Here is a 9937-nt window from a genome sequence, read left to right as displayed (position 1 = left end):
AGTCTTTTCAAACAAACAATTGCCACCATCCTGGAATAGGTTGAGTCTTCAATTACAAGCTGATCTATCCTAGTAAAATTAATTCTTTAATGTTGGGAGTAGTCTCATTTTTTACTAGTAACTGTATTCTTTCTACTATTCAGTGTCAAAAGAGTAAAGTGGCATTATAGTAGAAGGTAGAATTACTGCCAGTATGAATGCCCAGTGTGTCAATGTGACAGTAGTTCTGTTGGAGCTTTCCTCATGGCAAGGTAAGAAATCCAAAGTTAGATGGCTCAGATATTACCAAAGCTGGTTTATAACTAGAGTTTGTTAATTTCTCACTTTAAACTAAGACTCAAGCAGTAAGTTTTGTAGTAGCAACAATTCCGCTACTCACAGAATCATAGAATCATCTAGGTTGGAAGGGACCTTTAAGATCATCAAGTCCAACTGCCAACCTAACCAAGTCCACCACTAAACTCTGTTCCTAAACACCATGTCTACCTGTCTTCTAAATACCTCCAGGGATGGCAATTCCACCACTTCCCTGGGTAGCCCGATCCAATGCTTGATAACCTTTTAAGTGAAGAAATTTTTCCTAATATCCAATCTAAGAATTTATTTTCTCCCAGTTACTGTCTTTTCTGTCTCCTGATTTGTGGAGCTGGTCTTGTGGCATTGGGCTGCAGCACTTGTGCATACCGAGAGGAAACAGGGCTGTTCCAGCCACAGCAGTTTCTGTCTGCTCCTGTGCCGTGACGTGTGTTCTTTACGCAGCTTCTCGGGGACCTCAACCGCAGTCACAGCACTGTGGGTGAGAGCGCAGCTGCCTTCTAGGAGGGAAGGGGGATACGAGTTTATAAGCTGCAAACTCGAACCTCCCTTCCCTAGTTGGTGCAAGAGCCACCTTCTAACTGCCTGCATTTTGAAAGCTTCCAGGAAGTCCATGAAAGGCGTATCTGATATGTTGACGCTGCTGCAGTAATAGCTGCGGAAGAACCAGCAGGTGTTGCAACTTCCTAAGCAGTAATAATAGATGGGTTGATACCATCTACTTCCTTAGTTTGTCTTTTCCTGCTTTGTCATAAGGGTGTCTGTCTGGCAGGGCTAGAAAAGGGAAGACACGCTTAAGTTTTGAAAGATTTGCAATTGTAAGCATCTGGGAAGGAAATTAGTACTAATTATTGTCAGAGGCAGACTATTACTCTACAGGCTCCATTGTGCAGTGAAGCAGGCTGAGTGACAAGCTGTGGGTCCAAGCTCCACTACAGAAAAGGGGGAGTAGTGAGTTTGAAAGGTAAGAGTCTCAGTTGGCCTTTAGTATTTCTCCTGGTCACCTGTAAAAGCCTTAGGTATGTGGCTGTCAATGGAGCTGTATCATTCTTGAATCTAAGTCTAGGTGACTCTAAAAGGTATAGCAGGCTTTAAGAAAAAAATTCTGATAGTCAGAATAAGCAACATTGATTCTAAAAGAACAGACACCTTCATGAAGGACCTTTCCAGACGAGTCCTCAAATTCGTGACTGCTTGTGCCGAAATTAACTCTACAGTCTGTACAACTTGGTCTTTAAGAACGATTCCTAGATCCAAAGTTTTCTTTCCACTGAATTCCTCTAGTGAAGATCCAAACTCTTGTCATTGCGTGAATTAATAGATACACTCTTTGAATCAGAGATGTTTAATTGGCGTGTTACATTGATCCATGTGTTTTCTATGTGAAGAAGAGAGTCCCCTAGAATAGAAGACAGTTTGAATTCCCTTTTATCACGTATGTGAAAGAAAACCAATCAACCAACAACAACAAAAAGCCCAACCTGGTCATACCATATAAAATGTGTTTACTTGAATTTCTCACCTTATTACAAATGCACATTTGGTAGGATAAGGAATTATCTGTTTCTTCCTCTGTTTGTCTTGCTCTGTCACTGTGTGCACAGAACTCATATTTCCAGTAAAGCATCATGACTTCTCTTTGACAGGCCATGAAGGTGTGTGTTTGCAAAGGCTTAGAGTGATGGAGACATCGTAATGTGGCCACCTCCCACATGCCTGCTACAGAACTTCCATGCCAGTCATCTAATCTGGCACAGGGTGGGTTGTTTTATTTCCCTATGGTCCCTCCTTGCTATTCAGTATGTCCTTCTACAATTAAGACTTTGCCATCACTTAACAATATTAAGCCATACCATCTCCCGGTCTTGGTTAATAAAAATAGAGCGAGTCCTCAGAACTAATAGCTCTGCCCCCGTTTACTAGATGGACCACTAAACTAAATGTATAAGACATCACCTACCTGTTAACGCTGACCAGCTACTGTTAAAAGCCTTCTTAATCTGTCTCTGCCTTCATGCTAAGATAATCAGTCCCCATCCTGTTCATGTGGTGAATTAGTTTATTGTCTTCATTTTGCCCATTTTTATCACAAATACTTCCCTTAGGTTTTCGCATTTGGAGTTTTTCTTGCTTCATTGATTCTTGGGAATATTATATTGAGCTTGTTCTAAATTGCAAAGTACGTGCATGTGTAGGATGCCTGGATAAAACATATGTGAACTGCTGCTCAGAGGAGCTCTCGTCAATTGGTGTGCAGTATTTCTGATGAGACCGCTGCACCCAAGTCCCCCAAAAGCACTGTCTAAGGTCATCACCTCAGTCCTGTCTCCATTTTAAGTCAAGGAATCTTCCCTCCCCTCTCTCAGATTAACCCTTACTTTAACTGCACAGCAGGGAGTCCCTAGCTAGCGTATCGCTCCCCCACTTCTGCACAAATGTTGACTTTCTCTGCCACCAAGGCTTGCCCCAAGAATGGTTTTTCTTGGTAACATGTGTGAAATGTCTAATAGTGTAACAAGCTGAATAAAATTTTACCAATGCAATATTAAAGATCATCAATGAAAGTCCCCATCGAGAAGCAAGTGCCACTGGAGATCGTTTGTCAAACAGTGTGACTAACACAATTTATGACCCCATCTCATCAGGCTCCCGTTTATCTAATGTGTCACCCTTATGTCACCCACCACACAGTCTTATGTTTCACCCCAGCTGTCCATGTTTTAACATTTAAAGGCTTTGCGTCTGTGGTGCCTGATACTGTAGTACTGAAGGTCACTAAGCTGGCTTTACTATTAGGTGGGTTTCATTTTTATATACCAAACGTGATGAGGAAGAGTCATAGGGAAGTCTGTTGACAAGATCAGCTTTAAAAGTTGCATGTATTAAATGACTTTGCTTTCAGTTGGTCGTCTCATCACAAGCAGGACTGGGAATAGCAATAGAATATATAAAGTGACAGGTTTTGCAGTGCCAGATGTACTCCTGGAGCCCCATATTGTCCTTCATGTGAATACACAAGGAACATAGCTGCATATTCACTTGGAGGTGGTCCTACAGCTGTGTCTAGAGTGCCCACAGCCACACAGTAACCTCAACACTTCTCTTAGTGGGTTAGTAGCAATAAGGAGGTCTTAAAGTGCCATTTTATATTAATGGAAAACTTTCTTTTTCCTTCTTTTTGGTAGGTAACCTCCCCAATATTAATTATTAACATGTTAACTTTTTAATCACCCGAATGAACACTGTGCTCAGCTAAAACAAAAGTCACACTAAAGAAAACATTTTTTTTGTTTTCTCAGATGCCTTTTGACTTAGAAAACTGCTATTGTTGCAGTCAATAAATGTGATCAAATGCAAATGCCATGGGTTATTGAAATAACATGAAGAATATATTATTTTCTGCCAAAAATATTTTAGAAAGAATTCTTTTCTTCATACACGTAACAAATACAAGATGGCATGAGCCTGGCCATGCACATATGTCAGTAATGTTTCACATCTACTTGACTTTTTACGTATAATTTCTTACGGCCAGTAATAAGATACAAACCAAACTGACATGTACTCAAGAAAATGAAGGACACATGGTCCCATAACTGAATATGAGAGAGAGAAAACCTTTCAGACAATATGAAATAAGCGAACGTGCAGTTCATTTTGAAGAAATTACTACACCTACTACTCAGTAGTATTGTGTGATCCAGACTAAGAAGTACTAATTTTAAAAAAACCTCCGGGCTGAGGACATGAAAACTTTAGGCTATAAAAATCCTACAAGATCCTATTAAAATCCTAAAGGTCTGCTTTCTTGGGGAAAAAAAAAAAAAAAAGAAAAAAAAGAGCTGTAATCAAGTCCTGCCATGGAGGCCATGGAGGCCGTGGTCATTTGTGAGGGATTGTGATCTTTCCTTCATGTTTCTAAGGGCTGAATACAGCGAACCTTGTGCTATTGCCCACCATGTTCTGTAGAAAGCTACCTGTCTGCAGCTGGGTTGACTGAAAATCGAGATCTAAAAGCAAAAGAAAAAAGTCCAAATTTTCAGACAAACAAATTTTCCTGGGTAAAGGTTCCTAAGTGCTGGGGAAGCTCTCTTTCTGTGTGTGTGTGCTTCCACCCTGCCAGGGCTGAGTGCCTAGAAACGTTCCCTAAAAGGGAAGCGTGGTGTTCCCCAGTTCATCTTCCCTGAGACCACTGGATAGCTATGCTTTGAGCACGCTGCCGGGAATGAATCAACATGACACACAGCAGCCTTGGGTGCTTACATTTAAAAATACAGCCAGCGAGGGAGGCTGGTAATGATGTTTGTTACTTATTTAATCTCCTCGTGTTTAGAGTAACTCTCCCAGGAGATGGAAGATTTGGGTGCTGTGTCCTCCTACACCATCGGGGCTTTGGTGTCGACATTCCCCTCATTCCAGAGGAGAGGTCAGAAAAGGAGGCTGTTGACCACGCTGCCATAAGGAAGCAGCGTGGTTGGACGGGAGCAAGAATCATTAAGCTTCAGTTGTGAAACATGAATCTTTATCTAAAGCAGCTTCCCACCTGTTCTAAAGTAGCTTCCCTGTCCATAGTAGGGGTAGGATATTAGGCACGTGCCTCTTTCAGCGATTTAGCAAGCCTTAGGATGCTGGATGTTGTAGATCCCAGCTTGCAAAAAGAAGAAAAAATGTGAATTTTCTACTAATGCCATCAGCTTTGCCTTCTAGTTTTATCTGTGGATTACAGGATCCTGATGGAGAGCAACCTTGTTTATCCACATAGACCATCAGATGAAAGGTCATTGGATAACAAAGCAATTGTCTGTCATTATTTAATTAAGGAAGACTGCATGCATGTACACACAACTGCATGTACGAGAAACTTGTCTGGGAGGTTTGATAGGCTGTCATCACGGACAAGGAGCATTTGCTGGAACAGAAAGCAAGAAATGGCTGAGAACACAAATGGAAGACAAGAATGTGACTTTTTACTTTGCAGGAAGTTTTGTCATTTGAAAAAATATATTCAAAACAAAAATTAAAAAAAGAATTGAATTTTCTGCAAAACTGACTTAATTACTTTGCCATCCAAAATAAATCCCCCTGTGAATATCTGAGTGTTTCACTCTTGTGATGCAAAAAAATAAAAATGTTTGAACTGAAATAGTTTAAAAATAAACATTGGAAATAATCATTAGGTGAAGTCTAAAACAGGGGGAGCATTAATTCTTATTTTACCTCAAAGAAAATTCAGTGGAGATAGTGATGTGTTGTGATGCTCCTTTAAATGAGTTGCCTTTCCGATGACAGAAGTACTTGGGGGAAAAGTTCTGGAACTTTCTACCGCTTGATAAATGGTGGGTAATGCCTATTGGAAGGACTAGTATTCATTGCGGAGCCCTAAATTACCTTCGGTCGCATAGGAAAAAACCTTATTGCCTCTCAGGAAGGCTGTGTGAAATATACGATCAATGCACAAGTGTGGTCAAGAAAGTAAATAAAATGTGAAGATGGCTAAGGGTAAATGTAAGGCACTTGAACCAGGTTCTTGGAGAATCCATAATTCCTGTGGAATTCAGCTGCAGTTACATGGACTCAGTACTCTAAACTGCAGAATTTGTATTCTGAATGTAGCACCTGACTTTTAGAAGGTATCTGAATAGGTATCTGCTCTCAGGAAGGAACTGGAAGGTGAGGGACCTTTAAGATAGATAAATGATGAAATATGGAATTGTGTTTTGTAACACAACAAAAACTACATTCACATCATTTTAGTTTTACTTTTAGATTTTCAAAAGGCTTTCAGACAACAATTGCTCTCTTTCCTGAGTTACAACTTTGGTTAGTTTTTGGTTTAGTTCCCTTGGGGAATAGCCAACGTAAGATTTTGCAAGTGCAGAAGCATGGTTTGAATGGTTACCGGTGACACAGTATTTGTTGAACTCTGATTTAAAAGGGATTGTGCTTAAAAAACTTGAATGGTGACAGTTTTGTTTCAGGTGACTGAACTGTGTATTGCAAAGCAAAAAGGCCTAACTAAAAGTGCTCCAAAATGGGTTTTACAAACGTGAATTCACAGAAACTCTTCTCTAAGGTTACTTGTAGAAGCTCTATGTATGTGGCGTTCACAGCACTTTTTAAAGCAGTGCTTTCTCCTAGCAGGTTACACGTTTGGGAAAAGAAAACCAAGAAGTCCTGATTTGTATTTCCCCAGCTGTAACCAATGCATCCACAGTATAATTAAAGCCCTAAATAAATGATGCACTTAATTAAAGACAAAAACAAGCCTATTGAAAACGGAGGGAAATAATGAGCTATTTCTTGTTGCACACCATCTTTGTATACAATAAAACATGTGCTAAAGCGTTTTGTGGTTGGCTGGCGTTTTGTTTGCTCTTCCCAAAAACGGGGAGGCCAGGAGCGAAGCGAGCAGGAGCAGGGTTTGCACCCAGCAGGCAGGCTGCACGTCAGAAAGGCGCCATCACTGACTCGTTTAAGAAATAGATGAACCGAAGCTCAACGGGTATTAGGGCTGAGCCTGTGTCACCCTCTCTTTTGGGCCGGCACAGTTGTTCCTGCAGCCAGTCAGTGAACCATTTTGGGGAACTGATCTAGCAGAAGAAAACAACTGGTTTTGGGGGGGAGGGGAGGCTGTGGCTGTATTTCAGGTGGATCCCTTCTCCGGCACTGCTGGAGAGGAGACCGCGCAAACAGGGGTGGCCTGGCTGAGGGACCAAGCAGCTGGAGGCGGAGGTTGTGGAACACCTGGCCAAATGTTTAGTAACCAAATCCTGTAATATTATTAAAAGGTGAGGAGCAATTAAGGGGAAACATGATAAACTTCCGGGGGCAATATATATAGCTACGCCTTGTACTATTTAAGACATTTAAGGTACATTGCCCAACTTGCAACCGACAATGTAAGCAACAGGGAGGGCTAAAAAGAGAGAAATAAATTTTAGCCCTTGAGACTCATAAACAAATGTCATCATGCAGCCTCTGACGACTTCTCTTTCTGTGCACTGGTACCACCAGTAAGACTAGCAAGAAAATGCTTGCAGCTCTGGAAGTGTGACAGCTAAATGATCACTGCAGACTAGCAACAGGAGCTCACAAATTTAAGACCGTGGGCTCTTTGTTAAGGCAGCTTGTCAGAAACAATGCTTTACAGGTACCGCTCCGTAGGAGATTAGATGATACTACATAAGTGGAAAAAGCCAAGTCTCCTGTGTGGTTCTTTTTGTGCAGTACCCGTGCGGGTGTGACAGCTGTTGGACCTTGAGTTAACACGCTGAATTCTCTGCTAGGTTTGCACAAAATTCATCTGGGCTCTAGTCCATGGGATTTGAAGGCAGAAAAGGAAGGAACGGTGAAACCAAGAAATCTGCTTTTTTAATTTCTTCTGAAATGATAGTTCCTTACCATATTATAGCCACTAAGGAATACTAATATCATCAAGTCAAGAGCTCTTTCTAAATTGGGGCCCTGACAAAATCATTACTGTTCTCTGTTAAGGTACGAAGTCCACTCTTATTCTCAATATACTTCATATGGAGCTTGTGCTGCAAACAGAACATGGAACTCCATTCTGTCTGGTTTCCAGCAACACCATATGTACAGCAGAATCCTAATTTGTATGACTGTGCTTCAGATTATGTCAGTATTTAAATGATAAACCCGGTCTCAGGAGTGGATTGCTCATTGCTTTTTTTATTATTTTAAAGACAGTGAGGAAGGGGAGGAGCCATTAAGTGTTGGGGGGGGGAAGGAGACAGAGAATAATATAATGGAAGATGGTACGTTGTCACCCTCTCCTGATTTGAGGAGAATTGGACAAAAAGTAAAATTTCCTTGCAACACTTTCTTTTTGGACACATTCTATCTATCAGGGAAGCTATTCAATTGAGTTAAATGAAACAGAGAAAGAACTTTAAAAAACATTGCAACACAAATGTATTTTTTAAAAAAATGCTGCATTGAAGCAAATATTTTCAACTAATAAATGAATGAAATAACAAATAATTATTTTTTCATAATAAATGAAATGAAAGTTATCTAAATACAAACAGTGAAGCACATGTCAAAAACACAGCGTAAAAGCTGTAAAGTTGTATGAAAAAAAGCATGACTGTATATTGGAAGAGAAAGACAGAGGAATTGGTCTAGCACTCTCACACAGCATTGCAACAGAAAACTTTCCATTAAAAAAATTCCCAAACTTCTACTGTTATCTTTCTTACACGTAGCCGTCAGTCTGAGCAGAGATAATTTCTGCTCTTATCCCCAGAAAAGTAATTTGCAAGCCATTTCTGATCTCATTATATTATCTGCATAGTTTCTTGTCTTTTGCACAATAAATTGTCTTTTGCACAGTAAATTCTTTGGGAACTTTAATTTTAAAAATCGCCTTGTATGTTGCAGCATAAAAAGGCCAAAACATTAAAACTGATACAATCTATGAGCAACAAACGTTAGAAGAGCAAATATTGATCAAATTGCAACATCTCCTGCGCAGAAGCTACGGTGAGATGAGGCAGCGTTTGCAGGTTGTCAGGAGCTGTACGAAACCTGGTGTTTTACTTAAAGCCCAGGCTCTTGCAGTGACGTTATGAGCTGATAATCTCAGTTTTAAAAAGATTCCTGCTCTGCTGTGGGGAGGGGGGGGGAATTGAATTACAGGGTCATAAATGCTAAGGCTCTGTGTGGCTGACGGGCAGGAGCCACAACTCGTTTGGGTGCATTGGGCTCCCAGCTCATGATTTTTAGATGCTTTAGGGGCTGTCAGGCCTGTGCTGCTCTCCTCAGCTTTCCTACCCACCGAGCCCCACCGGGGTGAGAACCATTTACGGTGCGGGCATCCAAACCGCGGGGTGGGCTCCCCCGCTGCCCTTCCCTGCTCCTGACGGAATGCACCGGGAGGGCCCGTCACCCCGGGACTTTCCAAGGCTGGCTTTTCTCCACCGCCTGCTGATGCCCGAAGCTTAGTCCTTCCCCTCCCGTTCCCCCGGCTCGGCAGAGGGGTGCGGAGGGACAGAGGGACAGTCTGTCTCCCCGCTGCGGTGCCAAAATTGACTGCCGAGAGCTGGCACCCCTCCCTCACCACGTCTTTAGTCACCAGAGACATGTCTAAGGGCGGCCCCGTTTCATTCAGGCGCTGAACGCCTTCACCTCCCCCAGCTAAACCCCAGCTGGGAGGGGAAGGTTCACAACTTTTAAGTGCCGTTCGGTGCCGAGCTCTGTTGCCGATTCGAGCGCTGGAACCGCTCAGAAAATTCCTGCAAAACGCCTGGAAGGCGACGGGCTCTGGAAGCCGCAATTTGCTGGTGGCCGGTGGCTGTCACCCGTGTGCCCCCCGCAACCCCGGGGGGAGCCCCGCGGCGGGGCTGTCGTTCCCACCGAGAACCAGGGGCTCCCTCCGACGTTTTCCCCCCGGGGCCGCCCCCGCCAGGCCCGAAGGGGGGATCTCGGGGTCTTCTGGGCAGAGCGGCCCGGGGCGGGGGTCGCTCGGCAGGGCCGGGCCGGACCGCTTCCCCTCAGCCCCAGGCCAGCCCGCTGCTGTCCCGCCAAGATGGAGGCGGCGGGTGTAAATACGGCGGGGCAGGGCAGCGCGGGGGAGGCGAGTGAGGGGGGTCGGGGGGAGCAG

The sequence above is a fragment of the Calidris pugnax genome, unplaced genomic scaffold (genome assembly GCF_001431845.1).
Source record: "Calidris pugnax isolate Ruff unplaced genomic scaffold, ASM143184v1 scaffold25, whole genome shotgun sequence".
Taxonomy (NCBI): Eukaryota; Metazoa; Chordata; class Aves; order Charadriiformes; family Scolopacidae; genus Calidris; species Calidris pugnax.
Note: the sequence above shows the minus strand (reverse complement) of the source record.